Source organism: Canis lupus, chromosome 23, assembly GCF_003254725.2.
Source record: "Canis lupus dingo isolate Sandy chromosome 23, ASM325472v2, whole genome shotgun sequence".
Classification (NCBI taxonomy): Eukaryota; Metazoa; Chordata; class Mammalia; order Carnivora; family Canidae; genus Canis; species Canis lupus.
In genome coordinates, this window is record NC_064265.1 from 33,281,281 (window position 1) to 33,297,001 (window position 15,721).

Genomic DNA, 15,721 nt, shown 5'->3' on the forward strand with positions numbered 1-15,721 from the left:
GATGTTTGTCTTAGAAGGACCCCTGTACCTTGACCTTTTGGTCTATATCATGACCTTCATTCAGCTCTACTTCTTAACCTTGGACCTTCTGCTGGTGGCTGTCACCAATAGATGAAAAATATGGGGGGATGTTTTTCCTATCTCTATCCTGATTCACAGGGGCTGATCCCCAAGGAAAGATTCTAGTGGAGTCACTATCTTTCATGATGGTGGGCAGATTCTTATTTTAAACCTACTACAAACAGACCCAGAAGTCTGATATTTTTCAGGCTGGGTCCTCAGCACAATTTTCTCCAGCTCTGACCATAACCCCTCTAAAGAGTCTCTTTCTTCTTTCTTTCTTTCTTTCTTTCTTTCTTTCTTTCTTTCTTTCTTTCTTTCTTTCTTTCTTTCTCTTTCTTTCTTTCTTTCTTTCTTTCTTTTTCTTTCTTCCTTCCTTCCTTCCTTCCTTCCTTCCTTCCTTCCTTCCTTCCTTCCTTCCTTCCTTCTTTCTTTCTCTCTCTCTCTCTCTCTCTCTCACACACACACACACACACACACACACACACTCACACACACCAGGAAGGCCTGGAAATGTTTTAAGCAGCAGGAAATCTATTTGGCAGGAGTGTAAAGAATGTACTGAAGGGGTCAAGGCTAAAAGCAGTGAGGCCCCTTAGGAGACCCTTATAGTCCATGCAAGATATGACAATGGCCACAACTCAGGCAGGAACAGTGGAGATGGAAGGCATGGGTAGTCTTGGGAGATGTTATAGAAAAGGAAATGACTTATTCAACTTAATGACTGACGGGATGAAGGTGATGAGAGAGTCAGGTTCAGGATGAGTCTCACTTTGTATTTGATTGATATGCGTAACTGAATACATGGTAGTACCTCAATTAAATATAAGGAAAAAATGAATTTGAGGAGAAGATAGCAAGTTCAATTTTTGCATGATTAATTTGAGGTGCCGGCTGGATAGATAGGAAAATTATAAAGTAGGCTGTTGAACACATGGATCTGGAGCCCAGGAAAGGGGTTAAAGATACAGATTTAGGAAATCAGTACTGTATAGGGGGACGTTTAAGTCATGGTAGAGATTTAGGTTGTTAGAGAGGGTGTAGAAAGAAATGAAGAGGGGGCCAAATGTAGAATCCTTAGGAAAACAAACATTTAAGTCTGGGCAAAGAAGAGGAGCTAAAGAGATGATAAAAATAGAAGAGAGGTAGAAAGCGAAACTAGAAAGGGAGGGGCGCTTCCAGGAATACATAAATGGCCCTAGAGTTAAATGTCTAAAAAATATGCATTGGATCTCTCCTAGATAGACACAAACACCAATTTTTTTGGCCCACTCCCATTGCCCCATTAATTTCTCCATTTCCTTTCCTCATTTAAATGCTAAGCTTCTGGAAGGAGTTGTTTTCTATTTCCATCTCAGATTCCTCATTTCCAACTGTCCCCTTAGAATCCATCTGTATGACTTTTGCCTATTCCATTCTACTGACCTTGATCTTTCAAAGACATACATGCTATCTTATCAATGGCCTTTTCTCATTCCAGTCTTTTGGAGAGGATGCCAGAAAGGACCAGTAAGAGTATAGGGAAGTGGGTAGGAAAAAGGAAGGAAGCTGATAAATGGTGCCCTATCGATTCAGTTAACCACTGCGAGTAACTGAACTTGATCCTGCCTGGGCACTGTGAGACTCAGCATTGAGCATGCGCTCAGAGTTATCAAAGAGATGTGGTATCTGGGATGTTTATACATCAACTCTAGTTAGTCATTGGTTGGGGGTTGCTGGAATGAGGAGAGGGGAGCATAAATTCCCGGGTGTTTCTAGCTTGACAGTGTTGGGGCAGACAAAGGCCCTGAGACAATTGGAGTCAGGAGTCCTATCCTATAAGACCTGAGACTTTCTGGATAGAGCACTGACTGGTCTGCTACATCCCTTCATCCCTCAACATATTTTACTCTGTCCTCCACCCTTTCTCCACATAATCTCTTTAATTTCTGTCCTGGTACTTATTCTCATCTTTGCCCTCTTTCTGTGAGCGGTTATTACTTTCTTCTGTCTCTTAAATAAGAGCAAACTGGAAGGTGAAACTCTAGTCCTCAGTCTTCTGTTTTTTGTTTCTTCACACACTTACTTGATATTTTTCTGGCCTCATTACCTCAACTCTTGCTTCAATGCAGATTACTCCCAGTGTGTTGCATATAATTATGTTCAATGACTTAGCTGTTGAGATCAAAATTTATTTAAAGGTCTTCAGGAAAAAAAAAAAGACTTTGGGTATCTTTTATAACTCAACAGACTGAAAAATCTATAAATGTCTGCTGGGAGTCATTCAGGAATTACACTTCCCGCTGACAGTGTGAGAAGCAGGCCCAATATATGACTCAGCTTGCAATCAATGGAGCATTATGTTTCAAGGAAATGGGGAAGTCTTATACAAATTTAGATTTTGTCATTAAATCTAGTCTGATTCTTTGTCCACAAAGAAATGCAGCTCTATACTGTCAAGGCCTGAACTCGGGATCTTTGTCTATTTCCTAGATAGCCATAATTAATAATGTTGCTATCAAGAAAAGCAGCATGATTGAACCCCTCACATCAAGCTAGTGAGAGAGAGAGAGACAGAGACAGAGACAATGAACATAGAAGGGTGGCTATTGCAGAGGTGGAGCCTAGGGGAAAAGAAAGAGAAGGCTCCCAGGAGGTCTCTGGCTCTGGCTCCATCTATTCCAGTGGTTGCTCAGGGAGTGGTGGAGAGGAGAGGGAATTTTAGACTTTTAGATTGGGCTCAGTCTCTTGCTATTATTATTTACAATTTTTCCTTTGGCTTCTGTCTTTAACTCATATTTTAGAGTGGAGCACTGAAGATTTGGTTGGAAGCTCTGAGCACATCAGAGGGGCTTTTTAAGAAGCCCAAGATTCTGATTCTGATTTTTTTTTTTTATATGGTCTCTATGAAAATTTTGTTCACTTCTTTCTGGAAGCTAGAAGATGTTCTGTTTGTCCCCAGGGTTCTGAAATTTCACTAAGATATGCCTTGATGAAGGCCTATTTTTTAAAAAATTTTATTTATTCATGACAGACACAGAGAGAGGCAGAGACACAGGCAGAAGGAGAAGCAGGCTCCATGCAGGGAGCCCGATGTGGGACTTGATCCTGGGACTCCAGGATCACGCCCTAGGCCGAAGGCAGGTGCTAAACCACTGGGCCACCCAGGGATCCCCCATGAAGGCCTATTTTAGAGTACTGTGCTGGCTACTCTATAGGCCCTTTCAATCTGTAAACTAGAATATCGTCCTGAATTATTTCAAGAATTATTTCCTTCCCTCTGTGCTCTCTGTTCTCTCTTTTTGGACTCTTTTTATTTTTTTTTTATTTTTTTTTATTTTTTATTTTTTTCTTTCTTTTTGGACTCTTTATCTGGATCTTGGACTTCCTGAGCAGGTCTTCTAATTTTCTTACTTTTCCAATTGCCTTACCTTCTAATCTTCTTATCTTTTCTTACCAATATTCCACCTTTTTTTCCTTTTACTTTCATATTATGGGGGACTGGCTCTTTCAATATTTTTATTAAGTTTAAAAAAATGCAAAAGTGCAAAAATAAAAAAATAAAAAATAAAAAATGCTACTATCAAGTTTTAAATTTTAAGGTTCTCTTTGTATAAATATGCCCTTTTCCTTTTGATAAATCCCCCCTTTTAAAAGATTTATTTATTTATTTTAGAGAGTGAGAGAATATGTGAGTGGGGAGGGGCAGAGGAAGAGAATCCTCAAGCAGACTTGATCTTGGAGCAGAACACGGGACTCAATCCCAGGACCCTGAGATCATGCCCTGAGCCAAAATCAAGAGTTGGACACTTAACCAACTGAGCCACTCAGGGGCCCTTAAATCCCTTTTTATAAATATATCCGTTTCTTCTTTCATTGATATAATATCCATCTGAGAACTTTGATAATAAAAAAACATTTTTTTTTCTTTCCTGAATAGGCTCTGTTTCCTTGGACTCTGCTCACATTTAAGGATGGGGCATAAAAAGCTGACTGAAGTCTTTGAAAACATGGATTGGGGCTTGTCAATGGTGGATTTCACCATACAGTGGTCTAGCAGGGCCAGTTGGTTAGCAAATCCCCAGGTCAAAATTTTGAAGTATTTCTCTGGAGCTTGTCAAAATGATCAGAGAAAGATGTTCCAGTCTCTTGGACAGTACAGGCCTGGCTGTCAATATTCTGGGATCCAGGACAGAGAGGAGGGCTGGTGGTTTCGATATTCAGTATGTAACCATCCATATCCTCCTGTTTCCCATATGGATTTCCCTAACCTCAGTTGTGCCCAATTCTGCCAGTGTTGATACTCAGATTTTCCTTCTCCAAAGAACATTCCTCATCACTCTCAGAAGGAAGGCCTCCAGCCTCCCACTAGGGGTGGACAGAGGGTAGTTTCCCTGCTGTGTGGATCAGAAGGGGCATCTGAAGACTAACAGCTTCTTTAAAAAAAAAAAAAAAAAAGATTTTATTTATTTATTTGAGAGCATGAGAGAGAGCACACAAGAAAGCATGAGCAGGTGGGGAGGGGCAGAGAGAGAGGGAGAAGCAGATTCCTCACTCAGCAGGGCACCCAACTCGGGGCTCCAGCCCAGGGCTCCAGGATCATGACCTAAACCAAAGGCAGATGCTTCACTGACTGAGCCAACCAGGTACCCCAATTAAGATGTTTCTGTTTTGCATTAAAAAATATTTTGTTCAATAAATACCTGTTGAGTAGCAGGTCAAATCAGATCTAGTAGACATCAGTGGTAGTGGACATTGATGTCTCTGGTCACTTAACACACATTCCCTCTTTTCTTGGTAATAGTATCTAACGTTGATTCCCATGGTCCACAGGCTTCAGGAGAACCCGACGCTATCCCTTTTCTGGTTTAAGAATGGGATATAGGATATGTGATATGGTGGTTTTTTTTTTTAAAGATTTATTTATCTATTCATGATAGACATAGAGAGAGAAGAAAGAGAGAGAGAGAGAGAATGGTAGAGACACAGGAGGAGGGAGAAGCAGGCTCCATGCAGGCTCCATGCTCCATCCCGGGACTCCAGGATAGCGCCTTGGGCCAAAGGCAGGTGCCAAACCACCGAGCCACCCAGGGATCCCCTGGTGTTTATCTTAAGCTAATAAACACAGGTCCAACCAGACTAAGATCAGGACTTTGGTTCAACAAGTTGGAGAGGGAAAGTGCTCTTCCTCTCTTCACACGAACAGGGAAGCATATGGGTTCCAGAGTCTCTGCTGGTCATCTTGAAACTGCAGGGGGAAGAAGCCTGTCAAAAGTAGAGTCAGTGATGAAGTGGATTTGAGAAACAGTGAGAAACTGAGACCTGACCCCATTATTTCAGCATTTGGATTTAGCCTGGCCTAAAACTCCAGACTGTTCAGTTACATGAGCAATTATATTCCCTTATTGCCCAAATCACCTGTTTTACTTAATTTAAAAGAATATACCAAAATGCTTTTTTTTTTTTTTTTCATTTCTATGTATGTGACCTCTCTAGTCAATCAAAGGTATCTACCAACCATGAGGGTGGGGAGGATTAGGACTCCTAAAAAAAGGAATTCAATGAGAAAAGAAAAAAGAGAGTCAAAGTTCAATTTTCTACTTGAGTGCACAAAAGAGAAGAAAGAGAGAGAGTGGGAGTAAGCAGGCAGATTCTTGTGACTTTGACCTTCCTGGTAGAAATTCCAGTAAGGCTTTTATTTTATTTTATTTTATTTTATTTTATTTATTTATTTTATTTTATTTTATTTTTTTCCAGTAAGGCTTTTAAATAGATGTGGAGAAAGCTGAAAGTAGAAGGGGCTTGGGTTCTATACCAATTTCAAAATATGGGAGCAGAAGGCTTTACGGGGTGGCTCTGAACCAACATAGGATGGTAAAAGCGGAATGAAATCCAAATGCAGTGTGACATAGACAAGATAGGCAGAGAACTAAGTTGACACTTGTGACTCTACTGATACTCCTGTATGGAATGGAAGGGATGCAGAGGTTCCTGCAAGCACTGTGAGGGATACAGAAAGTAGCTGATGGCGCTAGTTGGTCTGGCTAGAGCATTGTCATGGTGGTGGCAAAGTAGCCTTGTGGCCAAAAGCATCAGGCAAATCACCTGGACTGTGGTGATCCACAGTGGGGATTACCCACTGTGGGGATCCACAGTGCCTGTGAGAACCAACTAAGGCTGGAAATAATCTTTCCTGTTGCATCTGCTTGTTCTCCCTATTGGTGATTCCTCCCGTGATTTTTAATTTTTTGTTTGGCATTAAGTATAGTCACATTATTGTGCAACCACCAATGGTCCAATTCCAGAACTTCTTATCTTCCCCAACTGAAATTCTGTACCCTTTAAATATTAAGTCCTCATTCGCCCACCCACCCAGCCTTGGTATGGCCATTCTATTTTCAGTCTCTACAAATTCGACTACTCTAGATACCTCAAGTAAGTAGATTTATACAATGTTTATCTTTTGTGACTCGTTTATTTTACTTAGCCTAGGGCCCTTAGGGCTCATCTATGCTGTAGCAAGAGTCAGAATTTCCTTCACTTTAAAGGCTGAGCAAAATTCTATTATATGTATATACCATATTTTGTTTATCCATTCATCTGTCACTGCACATTTGGATTGCTTCTACATTTTAGCTATTGTGAATAGTACTGCTATAAACATGGGTGTACAAATATTTGTTCAAGTTCCTGCTTTCATTTCTTTTGGGTATGTACCCAGAAGTAGAATTGCTGAATCATATGGTAATTCTATTTTTAATCTTTTGGGTAATTGCCACACTGTTTTCCATAGTGGGTTTTCCACTTTACATTCCTACCAGCAATGCACAAGGGTTCCAATTTCTACACATCCTTGTCAACACTTGGTATTTTCTGTTTTTCTTTTTTTATGATAACTAATAGATATGAAGTGGTACCTCATCGTGGTTTTGATTTGCATTTCCCAATGACTAGTGATTTTGAACATTTTTTCATGTATAAATTAGCCATTTGTATATTTTCTTTGAAAAAAAATGTTTACCCAAGCCTTTTGATAATTTTTTGATCAGTTTTTTATTTTGTTGTTGAGTTAAAAACACTTATCAGACAAATGATCTGCAAATACTTCCTCCCATTCCATGAGTTGTCTTGGTTCACTCTGTTGATAGGTTCTTTTGATGCACAAAAGACATTTAATTTTGACTTGTTTCTTTGGTCATCCAAGAAATCATTGCCAAATCATATGTGATCAGGCTTTTGCCCTATGTTTACTTCTAAGAGCTTTGGCCCTTACATTTAGGTCTTTGACCAATTTTGAATTAATTTTTGTATATGGTGTAATGCCATGTTTGCATGTGGATATCCATGTTGTTTTCTCAACATCATTTGTTAAAAAGATTATCCTTTCCCCATTGCATGGTCTTGGTACATTTCTCTTGACTGTATATATAAGAGTTTATTTCTGGGCTCTATTCTATTCTATTGGTCTATAGGTCTCTCTTATGCTACTACTACACTATTTTGATTACTGCAGCTTTTTAAAGATTTTATTTATTTATTCATGAGAGACACACAGAGACAGACAGAGACATAGGCAGAGGGAGAAGCATGCTTCCCGTGGGGACTCCACCCAGGACCCTGGGATCATGCCCTGAGCCAAAAGCAGATGCTCAATCACTGAGCCACCCAGGGGTCCTGATTAGTTTAGCTTTGTGGTAAGTTTTTAAATTAGGATACAAAAGACCTCCAATTTTGTTCTTCATTTTCTTTTTTTAAAGATTTTATTTATTTATTCATAAGAGACACAGATAGAGAGAGGCAGAGACATAGGCAGTGGGAGAAGCAGGCTCCATGCAGGGAGCCTGATGCAGGACTTGATCCTGGGACTCCTGAGCCAAAAGCAGACACTCAACCGCTGAGCCACCCAGGTGTCCCTGTTCTTCATTTTCAAGATTGTTTTGGTTATTTAGGATCCCTTAAGTTTCCACATGAATTTCAGGATAGATTATTCTATTTTTGCAAAAACATCATTGGGATTTTGATAGGGGTTGCATTCAATTTGTAGATCACTTTGGGTTGTATTGACATCTTAGTAAATTTAAGTCTTTTAGTCCATCAACATAGGATATTTTTCCATTTGTGTCTTTCTTTCAGCAATATTTTATAATTTTCAGTGTATAAGTTTTTTGTGTCTGTTAAGTTTACTCTTAAGTATTTTATTCTTTTTGAAACTATTGTAAATAGAATTTTCTTAATTTCCCTTTTAAATAGTTTATTATTACTATATAGAAATGCAACTGATTTTTTTTAGATTTTTTATTGGTGTTCAATTTACTAACATACAGAATAACCCCCAGTGCCCGTCACCCATTCACTCCCACCCCCCGCCCTCCTCCCCTTCTACCACCCCTAGTTCGTTTCCCAGAGTTAGCAGTCTTTACGTTCTGTCTCCCTTTCTGATATTTCCCACACATTTCTTCTCCCTTCCCTTATATTCCCTTTCACTATTATTTATATTCCCCAAATGAATGAGAACATATAATGTTTGTCCTTCTCCGACTGACTTACTTCACTCAGCATAATACCCTCCAGTTCCATCCACGTTGAAGCAAATGGTGGGTATTTGTCATTTCTAATAGCTGAGTAATATTCCATTGTATACATAAACCACATCTTCTTTATCCATTCATCTTTCGTTGGACACCGAGGCTCCTTCCACAGTTGGGCTATCGTGGCCATTGCTGCTATAAACATCGGGGTGCAGGTATCCCGGCGTTTCATTGCATTTGTATCTTTGGGGTAAATCCCCAACAGTGCAATTGCTGGGTCGTAGGGCAGGTATATTTTTAACTCTTTGAGGAACCTCCACACAGTTTTCCAGAGTGGCTGCACCAGTTCACATTCCCACCAACAGTGTAAGAGGGTTCCCTTTTCTCCGCATCCTCTCCAACATTTGTTGTTTCCTGCCTTGTTAATTTGCCCCATTCTCACTGGTGTGAGGTGGTGTCTCATTGTGGTTTTGATTTGTATTTCCCTGATGGCAAGTGATGCATAGCATTTTCTCATGTGCATGTTGGCCATGTCTATGTCTTCCTCTGTGAGATTTCTGTTCATGTCTTTTGCCCATTTCATGATTGGATTGTTTGTTTCTTTGGTGTTGAGTTTAAGAAGTTCTTTATAGATCTTGGAAACTAGCCCTTTATCTGATATGTCATTTGCAAATATCTTCTCCCATTCTGCAGGTTGTCTTTTAGTTTTGTTGACGGTATCCTTTGCTGTGCAAAAGCTTCTTATCTTTATGAAGTCCCAATAGTTCATTTTTGCTTTTGTTTCTTTTGCCTTCGTGGATGTATCTTGCAAGAAGTTACTGTGGCAGAGTTCAAAAAGGGTGTTGCCTGTGTTCTTCTCTAGGATTTTGATGGAATCTTGTCTCACATTTAGATCTTTCATCCATTTTGAGTTTATCTTTGTGTGTGGTGAAAGAGAGTGGTCTAGTTTCATTCTTCTGCATTTGGATGTCCAATTTTCCCAGCACCATTTATTGAAGAGACTATCTTTCTTCCAATGGATAGTCTTTCCTCCTTTATCGAATATTAGTTGACCTGCAACTGATTTTTAAAAATTTTTTATTTATTCATGAGAGACACACAGAGAGAGGCAGAGACATAGGCAGAGGAAGAAGCAGGCTCCCTGTGGGGATCCAGATGTGGGACTCCATTCCAGAACCCCAGGATCATGAGCCTGAGCCGAAGGCAGACACTTAACCACTGAGCCACCCAGGCCTTCCAAATGCAACTGATTTTTATTTTTTTAAATTTATTTTATTTTATTTTAAAAAAGATTTCATTTATTCATGAGATACACACACACACACACACACACACACACACACACACACACACACAGAGGCAGAGACACAGGCAGAGGGAGAAGCAGGCTCCATGCAGGGAGCCTGATGTGGGACTCGATCCCGGGTCTCCAGGATCACACGCTGGGCCAAAGGCAGGCACTAAACCGCTGAGCCACCTGGGTTGCCCACAACTGATTTTTAAACATTGGTTTTGTAGTCTTCAATTTTGCTGAATTGATTTATCATTTCTATCAGTTTTCTTTGGTAGAGCATTTAGGGTTTTATACATATAAACTCATGTCTGAACAGAGTTCATTTTACTTCTTTCTAGTTTGGACACTGTTTCTTTTTCTTGCCTAATTGCTCTGGCTAAAATTGTAGTATTATGTTGAATAGAAGTGATGACAGTGGCCATTCTTGTCTTATTCCTGAGGAAAAGCTTTCAATCTTTCACTGTTGAAATATAATGTTAACTATGGGTTTTTCATATATGGCCCTTATTTTGTTGAGATTGTTTCCTCCTATTCCTAGTTTGTTGGGTGTTTCTTTTTAATTATGAATGTATTTGCATTTTTAATTTTGTACATAATTTGGAGACTAAGGCAAGTACTTATACTTTGTGATAGCAAGTTGCCTCACTTATTTCAAATTTGTGGTTACATGCCAGGTACCTGAGGCTGATAAAAGTCTGAATGCGCCTGAAATGGGGTGTTGCTGTATGCCTTCCTGTATGGGTATACAAACCAAATCTTAGTTGTTTAGGCCAAAGTGCTACAAGTACTGAACTTTGTGTCGAGTTATAAAAGTGAAGTTGTAGTGGTGGTAATAGGAGAAGCAAGTATTTCCACAATGGTAATCAGAAACTCTAGTAACTTCTTTGGGCTTTGAAGGATCTGAATTGTTTACTGGGACTAGAAAAGGGGCCTGTTTACTTAAATAAAGGTTGTGTGTATATAGAAAGTCAGAACAAAATATATTTAAAAAATCTTTTCTGGTACTTCTTTCTATAAGAACAGCAAGACATTTCACTTTATTTTTTAGATTGAAAGAACATTTCAGCTGCTTTGCTGTTCCTGTCAACATGATGTCATTTTCAAAAGAAGCACTTGTCTAGTATAAAAAAAATTGAAAAATATTATAAGTCTTAACTGAAGTTTGAGAGATATGTATACATGTCCTTTTTTCACCTGTCCATCACTATATGCTTTCTTCTGATAATAGAACCTTGATTTTCCTTTGAAGAATGAGCTCTTCTCCATTCTTTGTTCCCAGACTAAGGAATATGGTTAAGTATATAATCCAGAATTTGTTAATGAGACATAATCCCAAGATTTTATTGGAACTACCTAGAAGTAGATGCTCCATTTCTACTGGAATGGTCAGCTGTAAGGATGACATAAATTGAACACTGGAGAAAGGTGGGGAGGTGGGAAGAAATCACTAAATCTCTTTGAAATCAAAGTGAATAGAGGCCATATCCTGAAGACATTGTTTGTACTCTGAATCCAGCCATACCTGAAATCCAGATATGGATTTTTCAATTATTAAGCTACAAATATTCCTTTTCTTAAGTCAGTTTCATTTTGAGGTTTTGACACTTGCAAGAAAAATCTCTCAATGCACAAAAGAATTCCGTTCATTACATATAACAAAACATCTAAAAATCCTTTCCCCTGTTTCTCAATATCTATGTCATCAGAATGGTAGCTGTGCTAACTCCCTAGTCTTACTTTTTCAAATCTCTCAGAAACCTTCTCTCTTAAACTTGGCTCACTCTACATCTTTGTTTTTCTCACTTTCAGACTCAAAACGTTTCTCTTACCCTCCCCCACTTCTTCCAAGAGAAACATAAAATCTAGCTGAGTTTTGTAGATAAGTCTAGCCTTCTGAGGCTCCTGTGCTTCTGTACCTCTTCTTATCTAGATCAGTGCAATTAATGCCCAGCCTGCTTTCTGAACAACAAAGCAGTTTTTCTCTTCAAAAGGATGAGAGGCTGAAAATACATGTTAGATTTTTCTGTTCTGGTGTTATTTGTATTCAGCACAAATAGTGTGTTTGCTTGGATATTAATTCTGTTTGCAAACAGCTACCCCTGGGGTTCCTTTTGGGTAAGTTTTGCCACAATAGTGCCTTGTTTTGTTGTGTGTGTGTGTGTGTGTGTGTGTGTATGTGTGTGTGTTGCAGGAGAGTGGAGAAAGAAACTAGTTAAACCAATTTGGTTTTTTTTGTTTGTTTTCCAAGCCATAGAAATGGTCAGGTCCTGGATTTAGACCAAGGTGATATGGAATGCTAGGGGAATGTAATAACTATTACTCTATTGCCTTTTATATCCCCCCACTTTGGGAACATTCTTTGGGTTTTCTACAGAAACAGCCAGACTCTCATCAACAGCTGCTTTACTCAGCAACTCTTTCATAAACACATTTTTTAGACACTGTGTCCAGGACTCTTTTAAGTATCCTAAGATATTCACTTATTCAAAATCACCCCAGCTGTAGTTGGAGAGCACCAGCACTTGTTCCATAAAGATCTAGATTGTCTCTTCACTATCAAGAGGCATCCAAAAGTTCTATTATACTGGACACTCAGATGATCTCCAGTTTCTTTGTGAATACATCAGTTATGAGTGGTCTGAATTCCTTTCTTGAGTCTATTCAAACTGTCCTTGGTGCCCTCACACTGGAGGATCCATTGAGGAGACCATCTAGTATGATGGTTGCCTAGCGCCCAGGGAATTGTCATGATGACTCTGGGAGACATCTCACTCTTTTAAAACCCCATTTTTCTTTTACATTTTTTTTGTTTTCTCATGAATTTTCCCAATCACTGTGAAGTAAAATCTATTATAGTGTGCTGGAATGGTAGGCAAAAGATGGTGGGGAAAAGATGTTGTGGCACACCCAGGGATAGTTGAGAATTTAAGGAAGGGACTTTTTAAAAGGTGTGGGAAGGGTTAAAGGAAACTTCTGTGATCCATTACAGCCCCATTCCCAAGGGGCAAGGGCAGTGAATGGTACAGAACCAGAGAGAACTGTAGGAGAGGGCTGCAGGATTGGAGTAATGGCTGTCAGATAAAGAGCATAGCCACTGCTAACAGAGTGGCCCTCGGTGGGCGTCGGGGGAGGTCTTGAATGCTATCCTGCCTTGTGATGTCCTGCAGATGCCTCCCATTGGCCAAAACCAAGTGAAAGTCATAGAACAACTGATGGAGTCCATTAAGATCAGCCCTGAGTCACAGAGGAAGGTGTAGAGTGGATCTGGAGAGACAGAGGAAAACCCAGCAGTCCCGTTCTATCTTTTCCCACAGCTAGCACCTTGGTTCAGGCCTCACTCTTTCTTGCCTGGCCTAGGAAAGTAATAGCCTTCCTGTCTGTCCTCTTGACCCATCTAGACCGTTGCTTTTATGATCCAGTCTGTTTCCAAGAGACTATATTCATTCAGCAGGGGATTAGGGTCTGTAAACCTGAGTCCAGGACCCAGCTCTGCAATGTCAAGACCCTTCCATGACACTTTCATCGGTAAAATGCCAGGTGGACTTGGGGATGCCCAAAGCCCTTCGCCGACCACGATTTACGAATGCTAAACATATTTTAAATATCGAGGCATCGACCTGCGACTTTACACACGAACAGACCGTTTGAAATGGACTGAGGCTGCCTCCCTGCCCCCTTCCAGAAGACCACGTCACCCTGGCTGACAGCTCATTGCCTCAATCCTGCTGTCTGCAGGGGCGGCGGCTGCAGGGGTCCCGGGCAGGCAGTCTCCCGGCGCCTCGGGCCCTCCCCTGGCGCGGGTAGGGGGCACTGGCTCAGCTCGGGCGCACGTCCCGGGCGTCCCCAGCGGTCTTCCAGGCTGGCCGGGGCAGCGTTGGGGGGCGGGCAGCAGGAGGCGCAGGCGCAGTGTCCGCGCCCGCGGCGCCCCCTCCACGCCCCGCCTGGCGGCCTCGGCAGCCCTGGCCGCCAATTCTCCGGCGAAGCCCACGGCGGCCACGATCCGCTTAACGGCTGGACCCGGCGCGTGGCGGCGAGCATTCCCGGCCAGAGGGTCCCGCGCACCTTCCTCGCGGTGACGCACAGGTAACCGGGCCCCGGGTCAGGCGGCAGCGGCAGATTGGCACCTGGACTCTGCCTGCCAGGCCGCCCCGCCCGAAAGGAGCGAGAGCGGACCCCGAACCCCACGCACCCACTTTTAGCTGTGGCACCTAAGGGGCAGAGCCCCTTTTGGGGGGTTGGGCGGGGCCTGAGGCGAAGCACCCCGCCCCCTTCACCAACCTCCGTAGCGGGTGGGGGTGTGGATCTGTTGGACGTCAGAAGCGCCGCGGTCCCCGCCGTTCCCTGCACGGGTTTCTTGGAGAACCGGGACACTGGCAGCAGGGTGAGCATCGACCAGGGCCCCTGCGCCCCGGGTTTCTGCCGCCCTAGCACCTGTGGGCCCTTCGCCAGTCTCCACAATAAAGGCTAGGGGCGTTGCTTTCCTCTGGCCCGGGAGCTACCTAAACAAGCATGAGTCCTGCGGCATCAGGAGATGGCTTTACATCCAAACTTTAAAAATTGCTGGTTTTAGAAACGTGGCCAAGAATTGGTATTCTTCTTCTCTTATGTCTGTGACTCTTGTAAGCCGGCATCTGGGTTGAGGTTTTCATGGAGAATAAATGGTTTGTAGAAATCTGCCCCCCACCCCCACCCCCCGGACCGAAAGGCGAGGGCAGGGAATAGTGGAGAAGGGCCGGCTACGGCCATGTGTGCTGGCTGGAGGCGCAAGGCAAGTCCGCTCAGCTTCCCCGGGCCTGGGGAGGGAAACACGAGCCTTCTCTGATCGGTCTCTGGGCGCTGAAGAATTTCTATACTGCGTGCACCCCTTTGGTTTCTTTTAAGAGGAGGAAAGGGATGGAAGAAGGGTCGCGCGGGCCAGCGGGAAGGAGACTCGTGTTGGGGTGAGCGGGGCCCTGCATCTCCGTCCAGGCTTCCGCCGGGCTTGGCGAAAAGCGAGATGGAAAGATTGCATCCAATTAACCACTGAGGGTCCCGAGATAGTGACGCACTGCGTGGAGAGGGCTGGGGGCGGCTGGAGAGAGGCAATTTCCGAGGGCAATTCCGCCTTAAATAGCTTTGATTGGGGTTGTCGGTGTCCTTGGTGCTGACGTAAGTGCCTCGAGCTCTTTCGGAGGCTCACTTACTGGGGCTGGGGCCTGCCCCTGCCCTTCTACTCTGCACCTTTGCCAAAAATATCCCATGTCCAAAGCAGGTGCCAGAGTGGAGCCTGTCAGATACTGAAGCCCTTTGTAGATGGGTTAGATGCTGGTTTCCTGAAGATAAGGTAAAGGCAAATGTAGCTCCCTTTGGGGGTGGAAATAAAGCATATGTATAACAGGTTTGATTGCCTACATGAAAGTACTCATGGTGACAAACATGAACTCTCACGTATGCATCTGTAGGATACGTGTATGTGTATATGCACACAAATATAAGGTACATGCAAATACACTCATCCATTTTCAACACCATCATGTGCTACAAGTTATACTTTTTTTCTAGAGCCTTTTTGTAATCCATCTTTTTATCTTGACACCTCTGGTCTTTCTGAACCATGCAGAACCATTAATTTTCACAACTATCTGTTCCAAAGTCACAGAGCCTGTGGATTAAAGTGTTTAGTATTATGCTGAGCAATTGTTTGTACATATTTTAATTCCAAAGATAGTTTAGATAAAGGTAAAATTTATATTGAAAAAAAGTCCTTTTTTTAAAAAAAGCTTTTATTTATTTATTTGAGAGAGAGAGAAAGAAAGTGAAAAAAAAAGAAAGAAAGAGTGAGTGTGAGAGACAGGGATGGGTGGGTGGGGAGAGACAGAAG

General features: G+C 42.1%; 1 protein-coding gene across 2 annotated transcripts in view; it reads left to right on the top strand.

Moving 5' to 3' along the window:
- Window positions 1-13,764: 13,764 nt before the first annotated feature.
- The window catches only part of SLC35G2 (solute carrier family 35 member G2), a 43,639-nt gene continuing 41,682 nt past the window's right edge, over window positions 13,765-15,721 (top strand). Inside the window, exon 1 of one of the 2 annotated variants that reach the window (XM_025449070.3) lies at window positions 13,765-13,944. The gene's annotated coding sequence lies outside the window, so the exon portion shown is untranslated. Of the gene's footprint in view, window positions 13,945-14,105; window positions 14,243-15,721 lie in introns of those variants that run through there. The other variant, XM_025449071.3, reaches the window with a different exon arrangement.